The following is a 23,963-nucleotide window of genomic DNA, read 5'->3' on the forward strand; positions in this document are numbered from 1 at the left end:
TATCAAACAGCTTGTTTCCAGAGCTCAAAAGCGATATTGCTGTGCAAGGCACGCCTGCCAGCATTTCTGAGCTCAATGGGACAGACTACTTCTTCGGCCTACAGCCTCTTTAGAGCCTTGCTGGAGCTTTATTGTGCAGGTCACGCTACCAGTTATTCCCAGCCTGGTTTGACAGTCCGCTCCTTCGACCCCTTCGGAGCTCACTGAACAAGCCACGCCAGCCATAACTCCGAGCCTGCCTCGACAGGCTACTCCTGCGGCCTTCTGCCTTTTTTGAAGCCTTTGCTGGAGCTGACTGTGCCGACCGCGCTGCCAGTTTCTCCCAGCCTGGAATCAACAGGCTGCTCCTTTGGCCAGCTGCTCCTTCAGAGCCTCAGCGGGGCTCACTGGACAGGTCACGCCTGCCATTACTGCAAGCCTGGTTCAACCAGCTGTTCTTGCGAGGCCAGCTAGTAACTCCCGAATGCTCCTTTCCAGAGCTTCAACGGCGCTTCCTGCTCCTTGAATACAGGGTGAAAAACCCGCCGGAATACTGGAGCTTTACCCACATAGAATGGTACTTCACCCCCGCAGCCACCTTAAATTCCCCCTGCAAGTCTTCATCTTGCTACATAAGTCCTCTCTGAAGAGAAACTATGCAGGCTGCACGTTACTGGCCCTGTAAAAATGAGCCATTTTGGGAATTATCTCATGCCTTATAGCATTTTGCGAAGGCAATAGCCCCAACTGTGTATTACAGAGAAGATATAATGCAGTTGAGACCCATCTACTGACTTGCAAAAGGCCGTAATGACTCCAGAGCGGTTTTTGGCCTTGCTGACATAATTCTTTGCCTACATATCATCACTGGGATATCCCAACTGATGAAATTGACGTATGGAACATCCAAAAGTCTGGCAGTTATCTGGACTGGCATATTTCCCGGACACTTTTAGCAGACCTTCCTCCGGTGAATCTCCTATCCCCAAATGGATGGCAAATATGTGACAAGAGCCGGTAGCTCCTTCATATGATTAAAATTGAAGCATATCCCCCATTAGTTCAGGGATTCGATTTCCTTATCGATATCCACATAATTGGAGTCACCTATGTAAGAACCTCCAACACTCCCCTCTTCTGAGCGGGAAATAATAACGCAACCCTGAGCCAGGTATTGCTTCCCTTTTTCTGAGCGGAAGATATTATAACGCAACCCTGAACCGGGTGTTGCTCCCACAGGCATCGGACTGACACAGCCTGTAAATGTCTCCTGAGCTAGGAGCACATTCCCTTTTTTTCCATTTTATTTATTTATATGTTTGTTTATTTATTGATTTATTTTACTCACTAGACAGGTTGCGCCTGCTAGTGACTCCGAGTCCTTGCTCCCTTCTGGAGTCTCAACGGAGTTTCTTCGGGGAGGAAATAAAACGCATTCGCTGTCCTGGCCGCGCCTGCAGCTGCTATTTTTATCCCACCAGCTCCACGGAGCCTCCACGGCGGCAGCTGCACAAGCTGTACCAGCTTCTCCGGGCCCGCTGCCCCAATTTTCGGTGCAGTGGCCCGTTCCTGAAATAAATTTGTTCACTTACCTGTCGGAGCAGTTTCAAACTTCTCCGATTCTCGCGCCATGCGTCGACGTATTGACACGCATGCGGGCTGGCAGGCTCTTCACGTAGTCACTCACGTGACTTCGAAATAAAATTACCCTTGATCTATGTTGACACTAGTTATCCCACCCTCAGTCATTTAAGGTTTCATCTTCTAATCAGTATCCTATACTTTCAAGGTCAGTTTATTGTCACATGTACCAATTAAGGAACAGTGAAATTCGAATTACCATACACCATACTAAAAAAAAAGCAACGAACCCCGCCCCACCTCCCGCTATAACCTGGGTCGGAACTGCAGGTTGAAAAGTAGTAGCCAAGCACAGGCAGACTTTACTCAGAACTGCTGTAGCTTTGGGAGCAACAGCAGGAGGAGTTTAGCAAGAGATAAGACTGATTGGCTCTAGCCCGAGTGGGAGGAGAGAAGTGAGTCAGAGGGGTGAAAACAGTTGAAAAGTAGAAGCCAAGCACAGGCAGACTTTACTCAGAATTGTTGTAGATTTGGGAGCAACAGCAGGAGATTAGCAAGAGATAAGACTGATTGGCTCTAGCCCGAGTGGGAGGAGAGAAGTGAGTCAGAGGGGTGAAAACAGTTGAAAAGTACAGCCAAGCACAGGCAGACTTTACTCAGAACTGCTGTAGATTTGGGAGCAACAGCAGGAGGAGCTTAGCAAGCGATAAGACTGATTGGCTCTAGCCCGAGTGGGAGGAGAGAAGTGAGTCAGTGCCAGGAAAACAGTTGAAAACTGAGGAATTTGGTTTGTAAATTGGTAAATCAGGCAATTTATCAGTCAATTTAAGCAAGACTGCTCTTAGGGAGCGGCAGTGAGTGAGCGGCCGTGTTAGTCTTTGGCTCGAGAGTCTTCGGGGAGGAGACCACGCAATACGCTTTAGAGGTAGAGACGAAAGAAGGAGATGTCAGGCAAGCTGATTCAGTGCGATGCTTGCAGTATGTGGGAGGTCAAGGACACTGCTGGCGCCTCTGGCTGCTACAAATGCGAGAAGTGCATGGTAGAGCTCCTGAAGGACTGTGTTGGGGAACTGGAGAAGCAAGTGGATGACCTCTGGTTCGTCCGAGAAACGGAGTCGTTCCTCGACAAGTCCTACAGTAAGATTGTTACACCTAAGGTACTGGAAGAGAGAAGGTGGGAGACAGTGAGAAAGGGAGGGAAGCATGGAATGCCAACGTCCCCGGGTGTTGTACCTCTTGTGAACAGGTTCACCCATTGAGAAGCTGTCGGGACAGAAGACGTGTTTACACTGAGCGGCGGACTGGCTTGCGATGCGAATAGGGCTGTTGAGCCAAAACCAAAAAGGCCTAAGGCAGGCAACGCCATTGTAGTGGGAGACTCCATTGTGAGAGGTACGGACAGGGGTTTCTGCGGCAACAGACGGGATGCGAGGATGGTGTGCTGCCTTCCTGGTGCCAAGATCCAGGATGTCACGGACAGAGTGCAGAAAATCTTCAAGGGCGAAGGTGAACATCCGGAAGTGGTAGTGCATGTCGGCACAAACGATGTCGGAAAGAAGGGGATGAATATTCTGCAGCGTGACTTTAGAGAGCTCGGAAAAATGCTGAAAAGCAGAACCTCCAGGGTTGTTATCTCCGGTTTGCTTCCAGTTCCTCGTGCTGGCGAGAGCAGGAACAGGGAGATACGGGACCTGAACGTGTGGCTGAGGAACTGGTGCACGGGGCAGCGATTTAGATTCTTAGATCACTGGCATCTGTTTTGGGGTAAGGGGGAACTGTACAAAAGGGACGGATTGCATCTTAACAGGTGTGGGACCAGCATTCTGGCAGGCAGGTTTGCCACTGCTACACGGGTGGTTTTAAACTGAATAAGGGGGGTGGGGTGTCGAATGGGATAGTGGAGGATGGAGTTAAAGGGAAAGGGTTTCTTAAATGTGTGAGCGTAGAGACAGAGGGGTGTAAAATGAGGGTAGAAGCAATAGGTAGCAAGGTGAAAAGTAAAAGTGGCAGGCCGGCAAATCCAGGGCAAAAATCAAAAAGGGCCACTTTTCAGCATAATAGTATAAGGGGTAAGAGTGTTGTAAAAACAAGCCTGAAGGCTTTGTGTCTCAATGCAAGGAACATTCGTAATAAGGTGGATGAGTTGAATGTGCAGATAGCTATTAATGACTATGATATAGTTGGGATCACGGAGACATGGCTCCAGGGTGACCAAGGCTGGGAGCTGAACATCCAGGGATATTCAATATTCAGGAGGGATAGAAAGGGAAAGGATGTGGGGTAGCGTTGCTGGTTAGAGAGCAGATTAACGCAATAGAAAGGAAGGACATTAGCTTTGAGGATGTGGAATCGATATGGGTAGAGCTGCGAAACACTAAGGGGCAAAAAACGCTAGTGGGAGTTGTGTACAGGCCACCTAATAGTAGTAGTGGAGTTGGGGATGGCATCAAACAGGAAATTAGAAATGCGTGCAACAAAGGTAAAACAGTTATAATGGGCGACTTCAATCTACATATAGTTTGGGTGAATCAAATTGGCAAGGGTGCTGAGGAAGAGGATTTCTTGGAATGTTTGCGGGATAGTTTTCTAAACCAACATGTAGAGGAACCAACGAGAGAGAAGGCTATTCTAGACTGGGTATTAAGTAATGAGGAAGGGTTAGTTAGCAGTCTTGTTGTGCGTTGCCCCTTGTGCAAGAGTGACCGTAATATGGTTGAGTTCTTCATTAGGATGGAGAGTGACATCGTTAATTCAGAAACAAGGGTCCTGAACTTAAAGAAAGGTAACTTTGAGGGTATGAGACGTGAATTGGCCAAGATAGACTGGCGATTGATTCTTAATGGGTTGACAATGGAAGGCATTTAAAGACTGCTTGGATGAACTACAACAATTGTTCATCCCAGTTTGGCAAAAAAATAAATCGGGGAAGGTAGTGCATCTGTGCCTAACAAGGGAAATCAGGGATAGTATCAAAACAAAAGATGAAGTGTACAAATTAGCCAGAAAAAGCAGCCTACCAGAGGACTGGGAGAAATTCAGGGACCAGCAGAGGACAAAGGGATTAATTAGGAAAGGGAAAATAGATTATGAAAGAAAACTGGCAGGGAACATAAAAACTGACTGCAAAAGCTTTTATAGATATGTGAAGAGAAAAAGATTAGTTAAAACAAATGTAGGTCCCTTGCAGTCAGAAACGGTTGAATTGATCATGGGGAACAAGGACATGGCAGACCAATTGAATAACTACTTTGGTTCCGGCTTCACTAAGGAAGACATAAATAATCTGCCGGAAATAGCAGGGGACCGGGGGTCAAATGAGATGGAGGAACTGAGTGAAATCCAGGTTAGCCGGGAAGTGGTGTTAGGTAAATTGAATGGATTAAAGGCCGATAAATCCCCAGGGCCAGATAGGCTGCATCCCAGAGTACTTAAGGAAGTAGCCCCAGAAATAGTGGATGCATTAGTGATAATTTTTCAAAACTCTTTAGATTCTGGAGTAGTTCCTGAGGATTGGAGGGTAGCTAATGTAACACCACTTTTTAAAAAGGGAGGGAGAGAGAAAACGGGGAATTACAGACCAGTTAGTCTAACGTCGGTAGTGGGGAAACTGCTAGAATCAGTTATTAAAGATGGGATGGCAGCACATTTGGAAAATGGTGAAATCATTGGACAAAGTCAGCATGGATTTATGAAGGGTAAATCATGTCTGACGAATCTTATAGAATTTTTCGAGGATGTTAACTAGTAGAGTGGATAAGGGAGAACCAGTGGATGTGTTATATCTGGACTTTCAGAAGGCTTTCGACAAGGTCCCACATAAGATTAGTATACAAACTTAAAGCACACGGTAGTGGGGGTTCAGTATTGATATGGATAGAGAACTGGCTGTCAGACAGGAAGCAAAGAGTAGGAGTAAACGGGTCCTTTTCACAATGGCAGGCAGTGACTAGTGGGGTACCGCAAGGCTCAGTTCTGGGACCCCAGCTATTTACGATATATATTAATGATTTGGACGAGGGAATTGAATGCAACATCTCCATGTTTGCGGATGACACGAAGCTGGGGGGCAGTGTTAGCTGTGAGGAGGATGCTAGGAGGCTGCAAGGTGACTTGGATAGGCTGGGTGAGTGGGCAAATGCATGGCAGATGCAGTATAATGTGGATAAATGTGAGGTTATCCACTTTTGTGGCAAAAACAGGAAAGTAGATTATTATCTAAATGGTGTCCGATTAGGAAAGGGGGAGATGCAACGAGACCTGGGTGTCATGGTACACCAGTCATTAAAAGTAGGCATGCAGGTGCAGCAGGCAGTGAAGAAGGCGAATGGTATGTTAGCATTCATAGCAAAAGGATTTGAGTATAGGAGCAGGGAGGTTCTACTGCAGTTGTACAGGGTCTTGGTGAGACCACACCTGGAGTATTGCGTACAGTTTTGGTCTCCTAATCTGAGGAAGGACATTCTTGCCATAGATGGAGTACAGAGAAGGTTCACCAGACTGATTCCTGGGATGTCAGGACTTTCATATGAAGAAAGACTGGATAGACTCGGTTTGTACTCGCTAGAATTTAGAAGATTGAGGGGGGGGATCTTATAGAAACGTACAAAATTCTTAAGGGGTTGGACAGGCTAGATGCAGGAAGATTGTTCCCGATGTTGGGGAAGTCCAGAACAAGGGGTCACAGTTTAAGGATAAGGGGGAAATCTTTTAGGACCGAGATGAGGAAAACTTTTTTCACACAGGTGAATCTCTGGAATTCTCTCCCGCAGAATGTAGTTGAGGCCAGTTCATTGGCTATTTTTAAGAGGGAGTTAGATGTGGCCCTTGTGGCTAAAGGGATCAGGGGGTATGGAGAGAAGGCAGGTATAGGATACTGAGTTGGTTGATTAGCCATGATCATATTGAATGGCGGTGCAGGCTCAAAGGGCCGAATGGCCACCTCCTGCACCTATTTTCTATGTTTCTATATGGACAAATAGATTTCTTGTCAGTTTTCTTATCCTTTTGAATTCTCTCCATCTCACAGGAATTTGTGGAGCATAAAATGAATTAGGAAAGAATTATTGTAAAAATTGGTGCTTGACAGTCAGTGCAGATTTGGTCAGCTGAAGAGCCTATTTCCATTCTGTATCTGTACATTCTATTGGAGGCCAGCTACATTTGGAGGACCCAACTACTTTCTTCTAGGCCATAACTATTCTATGATTTTACAAGTAATGGGTGAAGTAAGGCCAATAAGATAAAAGGGAATAAACTATACTTTGAAATGAATGAATAATATTGTCATGGATTAGTCAAATTCACACCATATGAAAGGCAGAAGAGAAAAGTAAGGTTTTGTTAAAGTACTTTCAGTGTTTTTATTGTAAATGAAAAAGATAGGTTTTTTGTTTCTCCTCATCTTCTCTTAGGTAGTAGTACTCGAGGTGCTTTCAGTCTTGATGCACTGTGTTCCTGATGCATGGACTTAAAGTTTTCAATAATTGAATGTTCTTCCATTTTGAGATGTCATGATCTGAGGGTTCCCACCAGTTAGTGGAAATATTACATAATTTTCAAGAAACAGTTGAATTAATGAACCTTTTCTTCTGGCAGCCTGGTAATCTCATCCCATGACAGAGCTTGGAATAAATTGTTTGCTTTGGGAATCTTTCCAGTGCATTATAATATCAGGTTCAAATAGTCCAGATCTCAGAAGTGTGTAGAAAGTCAAGGATCGTTGCTGCTCATGAATCTTGCTGTCAAATCTGAGTTCTTGATGTTCAAAGACTCTGATCCTCAAAGACAGTTTTGGTACATTTTATCACAATTAATATTAAGCCACAAGGAAATGGCATGGAAATATAAAAAGGTAAAAATATTTGTGTTTCAATGTTTCTTTAAAATGACTCTCCAATAACACTGTTTACACATCTTTTAATTATTTCTGGCATTTTTTTTAGATTTACAACATTCAGTATTGTTTTTGGGTTTGGTACTCTGGTTATAAACACCATAAAATAGTGTCTGAAAAGAGTGAAGAACTGAGTTTTCTCAAAGATACACCTGTGTGCCTTGCTTGCATAACGGACTACATCAACTTCTGTAGGGATGTTGTTGTGCCAGTAAGAACTGTTTGTTGCTTTCCCAATAACAAACCTTGGATTACAAGCAACATCAAGAGCCTCCTAAACGAGAAAAGGGAGGCTTTCAAGGTTGGTGATCGGGAAAAAATCAAGAGGGTACAGCACCACTTGAAAAGGAGTATGAAGCAGGCAAAAGGGGACTATAAAAGGAAGCTGGAGAAGAAACTGCAGTACAACAACATCAAAGAGGTGTGGAGAGGAATGAAGACCATCACTGGCTTCAAGGAGAAGAGAAGCCAGCCGTCAGGAGACGTGGACAAGGCCAATGAGTTTAACCTGTTCTATAACAGGTTTGATCTGGTATCCCCTCCCACCTCTACAGGTGCAGCCTCTCCCCCACCATCACCTCCACGAGGCAGCCCCCCCAACACCACAGCTGCAGCACCTCCTATGCCGGCATCTCCTCAACTGTTCTTCACGGCGGACGAGGTGAGAGCTGAGCTGAGGAGGTTGCGCCCTGGTAAAGCAGCTGGCCCTGATGGTGTATGTCCCAGGCTACTAAAAGACTGTGCGGCTCAGCTGGCGGAGCCGCTCCAGACCATTTTCAACCTGAGCCTCCAGTCAGGGAGGGTACCAGGTCTGTGGAAAACATCATGTCTCGTGCAGGTTCCCAAAGCAGGGCGGCCGACCGAGATCAACGACTACAGACCGGTGGCCCTTACATCCCATATCATGAAAACAATGGAGCGGCTACTCATTCGTCTCCTGAGACCACAAGTCCAGCACGCACTCGACCCACTACAGTTTGCATACCAGGAGAACATTGGGGTGGATGACGCAGTCCTCTACATGCTGCACCGGATCTACTCCTTTTTGGACAAACCCGGTGGCTATGTGAGGATTATGTTCTTCGACTTCTCATGGGGTTCAACACCATCCAACCCCTGATTCTGAATGACAAGCTTAAGAAGATGGGGCTGGATTCCACATTTATCTCCTGGATATACGACTACCTGACGGGTCGACCACAGTTTGTCAAGCTGGGGGACAGTGTCTCTGGCACAGTGGTGTGCAATGTTGGAGCCCCACAGGGAACGGTTCTGGCCCCGTTCCTCTTCACCCTGTATACAGCAGACTTTAACTATAAGTCTGACACATGCCACGTACAGAAATATTCAGATGATACAGCGATTGTGGCATGTGTAAGGAACGGGCAGGAGGAGGAATACAGGAACTTGACTAGTGCCTTTTGTGCCTGGAGTGAAGAGAACAGTCTCATCCTGAACACAACTAAGACTAAAGAGATGGTGGTTAACTTTGGCAGGTCCAAGCTCCCCCTTCAACCAGTCAACGCTGCAGGGGCTGACATTGAGGTGGTGCAGACATATAAATACCTTGGAGTGCACCTTGATAACAAACTGGACTGGTCTGTCAACTCTGACTCCCTCTACAAAAAAGGCCAGAGCAGACTCTTTTTCCTCAGAAGGCTCAAATCCTTCAATGTGTAATGATATGCTGCACATGTTTTACAACACTGTGGTTGCAAGTGTTATTTTCTACGCTGTTGTCTGCTGGGGCAACAGCATTAGTGCAAAAAACAACAAGAAGCTGGTCAAACTGGTTAAATGAGCTAGCTCAGTGCTGGAGGGGAGAGTAGACTCTGGGATGGATGTGCTTAAGAGGCGTATGAGGCACAAGGTGCAGGTCATCCTGAAAAACCCCGGGCATCCCCTCCATGTAATTCTGGAGAGTCAAAAGAGCACTCGGAACAACAACCGGCTCCTCTCCCTGCCCTGTAGAACGGAGAGGTTCAGGAGATCCTTCACCCCATTAGATTTTATAATTCGGATCGCTAGGCTGTAGGGGGATGCATTTTGCAATTTTTAATTTTTAATTGTTAATTATTGGTCTTTTAAAGTATTTATTGCTCTCGGGTAGTGTCCACATTGTATTCTATGTATTTTCTGTCTGCGTTCGTTTTGAATCTGTGGGTTTGTTGGTTGGGGGCTTCTGGACATCTGAATTTCCCTGAGGGGATCAATAAAGTATTTTTTATTTTATTTATTATTTTTTTTGTTCACACTGTTAATGCAGAGTGTGAACATGTTTTAACTTTAGGAATTAGTGTACCACTTGGTATGAAGTTTGATACATTATTGTACCACCCCCTACTGTTAATAGAGTCCTGGGTGTCTTTAATAAAATATGTTTTCCTTTTAGTTCTATCTTATTATTTACCCTATTATGCAGCAACACTGAAGAGCATTTGGACACTCTGGTGGCTTGGGTTTTGGGATTTTGCTGCTTGAGAAATCAGCAAGACAGTGATCCAATGTGAGGTTAATAGAGAACAGGGATCTCCAAGTATGGCATTGATGATGGCTCATGGTGAACATAACAGATACGTTGGTCAACTCAAGAGATACAATTAAGACGCAACAATTAGCCCTGTACATCTGAGGGCAAATGATATTGTCAAGGTCCCAGGAAAAGACAAAGAACTGGGTTACCTGGCCAAAAGTGAAGATGAAGTTGATGTTGTTGGTAACAAATGTGACGTGCAACCAGGAACCCGAGGAAATTGTTGATGAATACTGGATCAGGTTAAAGACAACAGCAAAAATATGCAATTTCCAGAGCTTTTTAAATGAGGCCCTGCTTAATTGTTTGGTGTGAAGACTGGCTGATGGCAAAATTAAACATGGAGGACTAAATGCCTGATGAAGAATGTAGATAGGCCACTGGAATAAGACTTTCAAGAACATGTTACAGTTTTGCTTGTGCGGTGATTTGCTTGCACTGGCAAGCAAAAGGCATAATGCAGCAACCACATCTTTAACTACAGTGTCAACTCACACGATCACAAAAAGTCACACTGGCAGGACATCATGCATTGCAAGAACTGAAAATTGGCGAACACCAGCATGGACTTGGTTGTAAGAGGCAATAGAGGTGTGACTCGTGTCCCAAAAATGATTGTTATATTCATTACTAGACCAAGTGCAGACGCGTTGGGTCTGTTCCCCCAACGTGCGGTTGTATGTGTGTGGGGGGGGGGGGGAGGGAGGCGGCACACAGCGTCACACCCACTAACTATCTCCCCCCCCCCCCTTTTACCCCATAACCACCCTATCTACTGGCGCATAGCCCCCAACTTGCAGTCACATCTAGCGGGGGGCGGGCGGGGGTAGAGAGTGAGGGCAGAGAGAGAAGGGGCAGAGACACAGAGAGGGATAGGGGGGTGGAGAGGAGGATAAGAGGGAGGGTGGGTGAGGGGGGGAGAGGAGGGGAGGAGAGAGGGTGAGAGAGAGGGGGTGCTGAGAGGGGGGTGAGGTGGGGAGCAGGGAGGGGAGGGAGGGTGGAGGGTAGGGGGTGTGGAGGGGAGGGGTTTAAGGGGGGAGGGGGAAAGAGGGGAAAGAGGGGGAGAGAGAGGGTGTGCTGAGAGGGGAGGGGGAGAGGTGGGGAGCAGGGAGGTGGAGGGAAGGGGGTAGGGGTGTGTGGAGGGGGTTTAGGGGAGGAATGGTGGGGGAGGGGATGGAGGGGAGAAAAAGAGGGGAGAGGGAGGGGGGGGAGTAGAGGGAGGGGGAGAGGAGAGGGGAGGAGGGGGGGGGAGAGGAGAGGAGGGGGGGGAGAGGAGAGGAGAGGAGAGAGGGGGGGGAGGAGACGGGGGGGGGAGAGAGGAGAGGGGGGGAGGAGAGGGGGGGAGGAGAGGGGGGGGAGAGGAGGGGGGGGGAGAGGAGGAGAGGGGGGGGGAGGAGGAGGGGGGGGAGAACCTAAAAACATTTTAGAACCAAAAAAGACACATTCTGCAAGCATTGTAGAACCAAAAGAGACACTTTTTGCAAACATTTTAGAACCAGTAAACACTTTTTGCAAACATTTTAGAACCAATAGACACATTCTGCAAGCGTTTTAGAACCACTAAGGACACTTACATTTGAGTAGACATGTGTTCAGTGTTATTCACAGCTCAGAGAAACGTGACCCTCTGCCTTCCTCCAGCTTGCAGACACTGATTGAGGCACACCACTTCCTGGTTTTATAGTCCCTCCCCCCTGCCGCCAGCAGGGGCAGCAGAGAGAATGGGGAATTTTGTAAAATCATTAATATCTCTCTCATTTTTCATCGACGTGAAAAATCCTCGGCACACATATGGCGGAGGGGGGCTCTGAGCAAGTTGGCCAAAAATGACGGCCATAGGTGGCGGCGTTCTCTCGGAAATCGCAGCACAGATGGCCAAAACCGGTCAAGAACAGACCTTTAGTAATATAGATAGATTGTGGATGCAGGCCTGCAGCATTTTTGTGATTACGAGATTGTAGTTTTGATTAAACAGCTGTCTGGGCAAGATACACATTGTATAGTTGTGGATTGGTTGACAGTAGTTTGTGACTTACACGACTAATTCCCAGTGCAACTCTATTTAAAATTGCAGTGTAACTTTGTGGGAGTATTCTGGGGAAGTCCAGCAAATGCTTGGGGTTATATCATGCAAAATCTGAACACGGAGCAAAGCTACAAATGATTGTGACCAATTAATCAAGATGGTTAATTTAGTTTACTGTCACGTGTACGAGGTACAATGAAAAGCTTGTTACGTGCTAGTCAACAGAAAGATAATACATATGATTACAAATCGGGCCATTTACTGTGTATAGATGTTAAGGGTTGAAACTAATGGGAAGAGAAGGAACATGGGTACATCTGTGTGGCAGATTATATTTTCACCACCTCACAGTGGCATTGTTGAGTACAAGGCTCACATTAAATCTGCCTGGCAGCCAGCCCATTTATTTGTGGCTAACCTTAGTTCACTATTAATTTAAGGTGCAGTTGTAGGAGGAGCAAATTAGAAAAGAATGGGGCGTTGGTTCAAGACTGCAATTTGGCAAACCCATTAATGATTCCCCAAGGCAGATAAAACTGCATTAATGTGCAGCTTACAACATTACTTAAAAAGAACCCTTTAGATGAGCAGTATCCCTTGCCCAACTTGAAAGTTTGTTTAGAGACAACTAGTACTTCCAACAAGCCACACCCGAATCATACTGACAGGCAGTTGACCATGGACTCAGAGTCTGAATTACCTGACAATTAATACTAACAAGAATTGATGTCTCTACATAACGCTACCCTATGGGGCATAGTAAGTCCTAAAGTAAAGCCCAATCTGTAATGGATAAAATGCCATAAGGGATCCTGAAGTGGTTGTGCAATCAAGATGAAAGCCTCAATGCTGTAGAGAATGACCCCTAATGTTCAAAGAACCTGTAGATTGGCTATTGCATGTTAGCCAATCAGAATGCTTAGTAATTATAACTCCGCCTAATGCAGGTTTCATAGTGTAAGAACTAGCCCACTGTCTTCAGTAACAGCTGCAGTAGGGTGAATGTATGATGTACTGCATAGATGATGATGAACTAAACAATAAAGATGCTTATGCTTCAACCTGTGTGAGATCAAGGTAGTTACATGTTGTCAGAAAATTGGGTCCAACCCTCATCTGTTTATCGCGATTTATTTGGTTATCAGTTTTTATTTGTGATTGATTTTGACATCATGGCTAACTCTTGCCGAAAGCCGAGTCCCCTTGTGTTTGATTCTGACATAGCTGAGCGCTGGAGAATGTTTGAGCGAGATTATGCTCACTATATTCAATTCAATTCAATTCAACTTTAATGTCATTGCACAAATACTAAGTATGGGTACAACGAAATGCAGTTTTGCGTCAGTTCGTAGTAGTAGTGCATATAGAAATTAAAAAAAAAGAAGATACAGAATAATCAAAAATACAAAATAATTAAACAATGGGGACGGAGGGACCAGAGAAATCTATCGGCGGGACTCCGAGTTCAGCAATGTGATGGTATAATTGTAGAAGCTGTTCCTCATCCTACTGGTACGAGACCTGAGGCTCCTGTACCGCCTCCCTGATGGGAGGAGGGCAAACAGTCCATGGTTGGGGTGGGAGGGGTCTTTAATGATCCGCATATATCCGCATTGTTCACTGAAACGACCGCGACGATCTGAAGGCATCGCTACTGCTCAATCTAGCGGGTCCGGAAGCAATGATCCGTGGACAGCTTTGAATTCGCCCCAGCACACATCGACGCGAATGGTCAGATACTGGTGCCAGCAGAAACTATCGACAGCCCTGTGGTCCTACTAAGAAAATTTAGAGAACTATGCGACCTGCCATCGAACCGTATCACTGAGAGAACAAGATTCTTCGCCCGACAGCAACAGACTGACGAGCCTGTCGAGCGATTCATCAGCGACCTACGACACGAGTACACGGTGCCGCTTCGGTGAGTTGACTAATGAGTTGGTACGTGATAAAATTGTGGGAGGAATGAGTGACCGCAAGCTAAGAGCTGAACTGCTTCGGACCGCTGAACGGACTTTAGAGCAAGCCATTCATTCGTGTTGGATGGCAGAAACCTTAGCCCCACTGAATGATTTTGACCCCACCAGCAACATAACGTAAGTCTAACTAACTACTCTCCGCAGAAGTTTTTAAAGGCGTTCTGCAAAGACCCTAACATGCCTGCCACGAGGTGCCCCAACTGCAATTATTACCACTAGTTATTACCCCTAGAGGGCGCCAGCTTTGTATTGCCCATGGGAAAGTTTGTTACAACTGCAAGAAATTTAATCATTTCGCCACATGTTGTCGATCTCCCGGGAACACTGCCTCAAGGACGAATCTGCACCTGCTTCAACAAGAGCTGTCTGACTCAGATTCCGAAGAGCATGATAATGTTTCCCAAGGGAATGATTCCGATAACACAGACAATGACCCAACTGTGCTTTCCCTGCTGCGCTCCTCAGGCAAGTTGTCGGATCCAGCGGTGGCCATGATAATAAACCACAAAGCTCTGATCGCCAAAGTCGACATTGGTTCCAAGGTAAACGTAATGTCATTCAAAGAGTTCAACAAGATAAGAAACACTGAGCTAATGAAAAAGGACCCCTCCACCCTACATGCTTACGGGGGGGGGGGGGGGGGGGGGGGGGGGGAGTTCTTCACCCGTTGGGTAAAACTGGTTTAAAATGCACTGTCAACGAGCAAACAAAAAACTTGATGTTTTACATTGTCCAACAAAACTCAGAAACCCTGCTTGGCATCAACGTATGCCATGACCTGGGGCTGGTTTATTTTGGGCGTGCTCTCCACAAACTCGACTCTCTGAAATGCAAGCTCAGGGTTCCAGAAGTTACCTACGTTGGTCATGCATCCACCAGCAATGGATTCAAACCTTATCTGTCAAAGACTGCAGCCATCAACGAGCTGACGTCACCAGTTTGCAGCGATTCCTCAGCATGGTCAAATACCTGGGTAACTTTCTGCTCCTCTACAACTAACCGACAAGGACAATGTATGGTCATGGGACCCCCTACACCAAAGAGCCTTCGAGACATTAAAACTCCAACTAGCCAGCACACCTACACTGGCACACTAGAACCTCAACCTGCCAGTCACCATTATCTGTGGTGCATCCCAGTACGGTCTCGACGCGGCGTGCCTACAAACAGCCATCGATGGCAACGTGATGCCTATCATCTACGCATCACGCACTTTGACAGACAAAATGCAACGATATGCCCAGATCGAGAAGGAACTGCTTGCCGTTGTTTTCGCCTGTTCAAAATTCAAATACTTTATTTTTGACAAATCCTTCATGGTCGAGATTGACCACCAACCACTGGTCACCATCCTGAACAAGCCAATCCATGCCGCACCATCTCGTCTACAACGAATGATGTAGGTATGTTGCAAAGCCTACCTGAAGCGTCTTTGAAAATCTGCCGCTGCGGGTGTGCGCGATTTTGGCGCCGTTTAGAGGGGGCGGGTTTAAAACGCGATTTTCTCTAGGCTGTTCAAATCGAAGATGTTCAGCCTAGTTAATTATTAACGAAAAATCGCTGGAAGACCCCGTCGCAAAAGCTATTATTAGGTTTAAAGGCCTTGAATAATAGTTATAGTAGTTTAAAAATCAATCTCTAAACCCGCGACCGCCAGCAACCGCAGGGTCTCATAAAGCAAACCATAGAAGGTAGGTTGTATATTTTTACATTAAAAAGGGCTTCTAAAGATCCCTTTATACAAAGTTTAATATTGCGAGTAGCTCATTTTGGGCCCATTATATCGCGCAGTATTTTTCTGGGCATTTGGGGCACAAATCTACCGCAATGTGAACGTTCTAAACCAGCGCGTTCCACAGGGACCCACTGGAAAGCTGATTTAAATGGGCATTTATTTACAGCAATTGAACACTGAATTCCTTCCATTTGGCCTATAAATTAATGTAAATGAGATTTAAAAATCATGTTTTATTGTGAATTATTTGTGAATATTATTTGGACATTTAGGCTATTTAAAAATGTTAATCATTTATTAAGAAATGGATAGATGTTTAGATCTAGTAATTGAAGTCTGAAATTAGCTACAATTAGGTAACTAACTAATTATATGTTTTAATTTCAGGTCATCCAAGTAAGATTATTTTATATTTGTTTCAGAATGCTTCAATCTATGATAACTGAAAATTTCATTCAGTTCTCTTAATTTTTAAGAAAGTTATGGGCTTTTGACTGTTCACGATCACAACTTTTTTGTTATGTCCATAGAAAATCAATAGGGAACAAGATGCTCATTTCCGAGTATGAAAATGGCCATAACTTTTTAAATACTTGAGATATGAAAGTGAATTAGGTGTCAAATTAAACTTATTTTTATGCTTTATCTGATGGGATAAATTACAGACTTGATTTTTAAAATCTCAAAATTTTGTAACATTGCTAAATGATGATGCAGCTACAGCAGTTTGACTTCCGCATTGTCTACAAGAAAGGTAATGACATGCACATTGCAGACACGCTCTCTAGAGCCCCGCGCAACACCAGCGAACGTCACCCTAACGAACAGGATGAATTCTCAGTCATCTACAACAGCCAGTCACCGCACCAGCAGAAGGAGCCTCTCTCATCCCAGACGGCGCCCTCCCTACCATGGTCAACACTGGCCGTTGACATCTTGGAATGGCACGGGAAGCACTACCTTATTTTAGTGGACTCCTACTCGAACTGGTTCGAGATTGATTTACTGCCAACGATCACTTCTGAAATAATAATCCAAAAACTGAAAATCCACCTTTCCGTACATGGGGTGCCCGCCCGCCTTCAGACTGACAATGGAACTCATTTCACCAGCCAAAAGTTTAAGGACTTTGCTAAACGGTAGAACTTCCAACACGTCATCAGTAGCCCAGAATACCCACAATCGAATGGACTTGCAGAATGTGCTGTTCGGAGCGCTAAGCAACTCATGGAGCGCCCCTACCTAGCTAAATCTGATGTTTACCTGGATCTGCTAAACCTACAAAACATTTCAAGGGACAGCGTTATCAGCTCCCCCGCCCAGCGGCTAATGCATCGCAAGACGCGTCCTTCACTGCCCGTCTCCCAGCAACAGCTGCAGCCGCAAGTCTGCTCCACCGCTATGATACAGAAGCGTGTGCAGTTTAAACAAGACACGCAGAAGCGCTTCTATGATAAAACCAGCAAGCTGCTCAAACCACTTACACAAGGACAAGTGGTGTGCCTGCAAACGAACAAAGGACATACCAAACAGGAACCACGCTCTCACCTGGTCGAAGTCGATGGCGTCCTCTACAGACGCAACCGTCAACATCTCCCTCTCGCGAAGGATGGTCAAACGGCGCTCCCGGGTCCTGATGGCCCACTGCTCGTGTTCAGACCACATCTGTTGCACCTGTTACATCACCTGCACGAGTATGTCTATCCACTCCCCGCGTCGGTCTGCCCCCACGTTCCCTGTTGTAACCGGCTCCCTGGGTTTCCAGCACCGGTCCAACCCGTTCTCCCGGGTCCATTGGGTGCCCCGCGGCGTTACCAACCCCGACCCTCGTCTTTTCGGAGGAAAAGGGATGAGGCAGCCCCCACCGTACGAGGACCGGGTGGGTTAGCAGGCCATCCATTATACATGGCGATTTTGTTTAAACCCATTATTATTCTCTAGGGTTATCTTTAAAATGCCTTAGTTACCTTTTCATTCATACAAGAAGAGATGTAGATTGGCTATTGCGTGTTAGCCAATCAGAATGCTTAGTAATTATAACTCCGCCTAATGCAGGTTTTATAGTGTAAGAACTCGCCCACTGTCTTCAGTAGCAGCTGCAGTATAGAGTGAACATATGATGTACTGCATAGATGATGATGAACTAAACAATAAAGATGCTTATGCTTCAACCTGCGTGAGACTAAAGTATTTACAGAACCCAACTAAATTCTCATCTAGTTACGACGTACAATGTTCAGCTGAAACAGAACTAGTGTGCATTTTTCCAGCCTAAAGTTATCCATCTGGGATTCAGAATCGCAAGTACATTCAGAGATCTGTTTGGGAAAAGTGCCAAACTAGGTGCAAGAGAGCCAACTAATGTTACACAACTTTAATCTTTCCTCAGGATGCTTAACAATTGCTTGAGAATGTTACCAAATTTGGCCACCACAGCGAGTCCCCTTCACAAGTTAATACACAAATAGCATCATTGGAGTAATAGAGGAAATATAAAATATGTAAATTTTAGTCATGAATCATTCCAGATCCATTATGACTTATGCTAACCATTACAACTATCATGTGATGCCTCCAGTTATGGGGTGTAATGTGGTCAGTATGTACGTAATGGAGCCAACTTTTGCATATACATACCTTTTATTTCCTTGAAAATACCGCACATATTTAAAAAGAGGTCTTGACCATCGAACTGGAGATTTTCTGATTTCCGAAGTTACAGGTTTACAGGCATTTAACTGTAAACACAGACCACAAATCAACAGTGGCAATCTTCTAGGGAAAGAATAGGTCCTCTTAAATATCAGCATAGCCGTCTTTGTGTAGAGCTACAACAGTTGGGGGAGATATTAAATACATACATCCCATCTATTTATTACGGAGGAGAAAATTATGAAAGCTAAGGATTTGAGGTATAGGAGCTGTGATGTCTTGGATAAACATTAAGTATCAAATTGGAGATATTTGTGGTTTTACAGTGCATTAAGATAGATAGATCCCCAGGGCATGACCAAGTGTATTCTTAGACCCCGAAGGAAGCTAGGGATGAAATTACAGAGGTTCTTGCATAGATATTGCATAATAATTAACCACAGATTAAGTTCTGAAAGACTGGAGGGTGGCTAATGTTGTACCATTACTTAAGGGCAGCAAGGACAAGCCAAGGAAATACAAACCAGTGAGCCGGACATCAGTGATGGGAAAGTTGTTGGAAGGAATTCTTATTCTTATTATTGAATTCTTATTCGTCTCCACTGATGCTGCCTGACCCGCTGAGTTACTCCAGCACTTTGTGCCTTTCATGGACTGATTAGGGATTGTCAGCATAGTTTTGTGCATGGCAAATTATGCCACACAAATCAGAGTTTTTGAAGAGATTAATGAGGGCAGGGCAGTGGACGTTGTCAAGGCCTTTGACAAGGTCCGCCATGGTTGGCTTGTCTGGAATGTTAGATCACATGGAATCCAAGGTGAGCTAAGCAAATTGATTCAAAATTGGCTTGAAAGGAAGAGTCAAAAGGTAGTTGTGGAGGGCTGATTTTCTGAAGGGAGGCCCCTGGCCAGTTGTGGCTGTATGCAAAGATCATAGAGTCCGCTCTAGTATCTTTGGCCGTAAGTGTCAGTGCTGGGTCCACAGCGGTTTGTTATCTCCATTAACTGAAACAGACTGGTCGCCGACTTGAACGACTCACAAAGAAATCATCTCTCACAGTCCACCTTGAAGCTTACAAACTCCACCTCACTGTCTACAAAGATGCCCTCATTGCTGCAAAATCTGCCTACCTCTCCTCCATATTCACCGATCCCTGCCTAAACCACAGAACCCTCTTCTCCACAGTGGGCAACCTCCTCAAGCCTCGAGCCAACACTCTCCCTACCTCTACTCCGGTTCTCTGCAACTCATTCCTCCACTTTTTCGCTGATAAAATCAGCACCATCTATCAATCTTTATCCCCTGTACCCGACTCCCCAGCATCTACTCCACCACCTACCAAGGCCCCTCCTTTCAACATCTCCACTGACCTCCTTACCCCTCCTCCACACTGCTTCCTCTCCCAGTTTGACCTGGTCACCCCTATTGAAATCTCCAAACTCATCAGCTCTTCCAAACCCACTACCTGCTCCCTCGACCCTCTCCCCACTCCCCTGCTGAAGTCCTGCCTCCCCGTTCTCTGCCCCTACCTCACTAATCTCTTCAACTACTCATTGTCCCAAGGAATTGTCCCCTCTGCTTTCAAAACTGCTGCTGTTACACCAATCTTAAAGAAACCTGGTCTTGATCCCTCCTCTCTCATTAACTACCGCCCAATCTCAAACCTCCCCTTTCTTTCAAAAACCCTGGAGCGTATCGTTGCGCCACAACTTCATTCCCACCTCCTTGCGTATAACCTACTTGAACCCCTCCAATCTGGCTTTCGCCCCCTCCATAGCACAGAAACTGCTCACCTCAAAGTCCTCAACAACCTCCTCACCTCTGCTGACACTGGTTCCCTCAACATCCTCATCCTCCTCGACCTGAGCGCAGCCTTCGATACAGTGAACCATAACATCCTGCTCACCAGACTCAAAGACCTCGGCATTGAAGGCTCTGCACTCAGCTGGCTCCGTTCCTACCTTTCCAACAGATCCCACTTCATCTCTCTCCACAACCACACCTCTGCTACAGCCACAGTCACTCAAGGCGTTCCCCAAGGCTCCGTACTCGGCCCCCTCCTCTTCATCATCTACATCCTCCCCCTTGGTCAGATACTCCGCCACTTCAACCTGGACTTCCACTGTTATGCTGACGACACCCAGATCTACCTCGGCACCAAATCCCCCCACTACCCCCCCCCTTCTCCCATATCAACTCCTGTTTGTCAGCTATAAAAACCTGGAAGCAACATAATTTCCTCAAACTCAACAGCGATAAGACAGAATTCCTCCTCATAGGCTCCAAAGCCACACTCAGCAAAATCAATAACCCCACTCTCACCATCGACGGCACCACTGTCTCCCCAGGTCCGCAACCTTGGCGTGATCTTTGATTCCACCCTCTCCCTTGAGCCTCACATCCGCCATGTCATTAAAACCTCCTTCTTTCATCTCCGCAACATCGCCAAACTCAGACCCTCTCTCACACCTCCCGCTGCTGAAAGACTCATCCATGCCTTCATCTCCTCCCGACTGGACTACTGCAACTCACTTCTCCTTGGCATCAGCTCCACCTACATCAACCGACTCCAACTGGTCCAGAACGCAGCCGCCCGACTCATCACCTACACCAAATCCTGGCATCACATCACTCCAGTCCTCAAACAACTTCACTGGCTTCCCATCTCCCACCGGATCAACTACAAAATCCTGATCCTCACCAAAATCCCCCTCCTCTCCCCCTACCAACCCTCATGGTCCCTCAGATCCACATCAGCCGGTCTCCTCTCCATCCACAAGTCCAACCTCCGCAGTTTTGGGGACAGAGCCTTCTCCAGGGCAGCTCCCAGGCTCTGGAACTCCCTCCCCCAACTGATCCACAATTCCGTGTCCCTCACCATCTTCCAGTCCCGCCTCAAGACCCATCTCTTCACCTCTGCCTATCCTTAGCCCCACGTCCCCCTCCCTTTTCATGTGCCTTAATTGCCTCATATTGTGTTTTGTATTGAATTCTGTCTTTACTTTGTTTACTAGTCATGTCTCTACTATTGAACTCTACATTCCCCTTACATGTTTTTCCTCTACCTGCTAAATTTTTGTAAGGTGTCCTTGAGACTCTTGAAAGGCGCCCATAAATAAAATTTATTATTATTATTATTAATTATTTGAATAAAAATGTGGTTAATACAGTTAACAGATTTACTAATAGTGTAGTTAACAATGGTTCTCTGAAAGTAGCGAGTCAGGGGGCAGAGTGCTTAAGAATCGTGTTTGGCATGCTTGCCTTAATTTGGGAAGTATGGAGTATAAAAGTAGGTACGTCATGTTATGGATTTAAGGTGAAACGGAGAGATTTAAGAGGGACCTCAGGGGCAACATTTTCCAGTCAGAATCTGGAATGAACTGTCAGAGGGAGCTATAGGAGCGGATATAATTGTAACTTTTAAAAGATACTAGACCAAGTGCAGACCCGTTGGGTCTGTTCCCGCAACGCGCGGTTGCGAGGGGAGGGGGCGGCCTGAGGCGTCACACACACACACACTAACCAACCTCTCACACACACTAACCACCCCCATTGATATTATATTAAGAAGGAAGGGAGGAGAGGGGTAGGGCCGCCCAGCAGCCGTCGGCCTCAGAGTGAGCCTCAGCTCCATGGCCTCACATCCTCGGCGCTTCAGACCCCGAGTATGGGGAGGGGGGGGTGGCGGGGAAGTGGAGGAGAGCCGGGCGGCAGCAGCCATTATCGTCGCGCAGGGCACGCGATGAGAAGGTGGCCAGCGGGAGGCGAAAAAATGACTGGGGGGGGGGGTGAAGGATTTTATTAAAAATGGGTACAGAAAAACGACTAAATTTAATGAGTGGATTTGCGAATGTAGAAGTAAAATCGCTAGCGAGATGGTAAAAATCTCAGCGTTTTCGCGTCTGGTTTTTGTGGAGTAACGAATCAAAGGCAAAATGTCAAAGGCAAAATGACATGCATCCACACAGTTTTAAAAGTATATAGATTTGGACAGATATATGGATAAGGGTTTAGAAGTCAAAGGGCCACATGCAGGCAAATGGAACTAGTATAGTATGACAGCTAGGCAAGCATAGACAAGGTGGGCCGAAGGGCATCTTTCAGCATTGTATAGCTCTATGGGCAGATTCATGGGCGAACCAGCCACTGTAAATTGTCTTGTGTAGGTATGTGATAGAACAGTTAGGAATGGGGAAGAATATAAATGGGGGAGAAACTTATAGGTTCAATGGTAGTTTATTGGAGATGGGGGAGAACCTTAGGGGCAAAATGGTTCTGCTGTGAGCCAGCATAGACATGATGTTCTAAGGAAATAAAAGTGTGAATATACCTTTAAGAATTAAATTATGTAATATTTGGTAAATCTTTGCTCCAGCCACTACTATATTTGAGAGTTGACTACCTTCAGCGTTTTATTAAAGATAAACATAAAATGCTGGAGAAACTCAGCGGGTCAGGCACCATCTCTGGAGAACATGGATCAGTCTGATGAAGGGTGCCGACCCGAAAGGTCACCTATCCACGTTTTCCAGAGATGCTGCCTGACTCGCTGAATCACTCCAGCACGCTTTCTTTTGTATCTTTCTTTGATACACCAGCATTTGCCGTTCCTTGTTGTTACCCGTTGACTTCTAAGGCCCACTTTAATATTTAATTGCGACTTTGCACATAACCCTCCTAACGTATGCGACAACCAGTGATGGTGATTATACGTCAAGATACGTTTTGTTGGAGTAACTCAAGATACAAAATGCTGGAGTAACTCAGCGGGACAGGCAGCATCTCTGGAGAGAAGGAATGTGGTGTCCAGCATTTTGCGTATATCTTTGTGTAAACCAGCATCTGCCTTTCCTTCCTACACTTGGCGTTTTGTTGGTAGATCTACCTGTGCGTTATAAGCCACACACAGACAACCTCCAGAGTACCGGTGGTACAAAGTCGCTACCACCAATCGCAGCAGAAAGCAGTCACTTGTGCTTACCACTGACCATTATTTCGCAGGCACGCCGGTTATAGATAAAAAAAAGTTACACATCATCAAAGCAGGACAATGGCGGGTAACTAAGGCATCGATGTTCCTTAGTAACCACGCAGCCGGGCCGCCAGCTTGTTCCAAACGGCCGAACCAGCGCGTTCACGGCCTCGCCGCCAAGAGGAAAAAACACATTTGAAAGGCCACAGTGATGCAAACGGAGCGCATCGTGTCCCAAAGTGGAACTTCTCGGGCGGGAAGGAGGGAGGGAGTGAAGGAAGGGAGGGGGGGGTTTAAAAAAATATAAATAATTTCCACTGGGCCATCAAGTCACATGATCAGGAGCAGCACACTTCCTATCAAAGCTGATTTTCAAAAATCAACATACAAAAAAACCCCCGAATATGACATAACCACCACCTCTCCTCCCAACACACCTTTCGTTTGTCCGAGTGTCCAGCTCGATGGACGATAAAATGAAATAAAGTTGGGGTCCATTGCAGATCTGGTTGGACGGTCTTGTGGTCGGTGCGATGTCCTCCGGGAATTGTAGTTCTACCTCCTCCATTTTATGCGTATTACCAAAGGCAGAGTGGGGGGGGGAGGGCC

At 46.0% G+C, this 23,963-nt stretch overlaps 1 protein-coding gene across 2 annotated transcripts in view; it reads right to left on the reverse strand.

Annotated features, from left to right (window-relative positions):
• Positions 1-23,962, reverse strand: part of LOC116972068 (serine/threonine-protein kinase Sgk3) — a 124,950-nt gene extending 100,988 nt beyond the window's left edge. The window contains exon 1 of one of the 2 annotated variants that reach the window (XM_033019376.1): positions 23,792-23,962. The gene's annotated coding sequence lies outside the window, so the exon portion shown is untranslated. Of the gene's footprint in view, positions 1-18,363; positions 18,383-23,791 lie in introns of those variants that run through there. The other variant, XM_033019379.1, reaches the window with a different exon arrangement.
• Position 23,963: the final 1 nt, after the last annotated feature.

This window comes from Amblyraja radiata, chromosome 4, assembly GCF_010909765.2.
Source record: "Amblyraja radiata isolate CabotCenter1 chromosome 4, sAmbRad1.1.pri, whole genome shotgun sequence".
Taxonomy (NCBI): Eukaryota; Metazoa; Chordata; class Chondrichthyes; order Rajiformes; family Rajidae; genus Amblyraja; species Amblyraja radiata.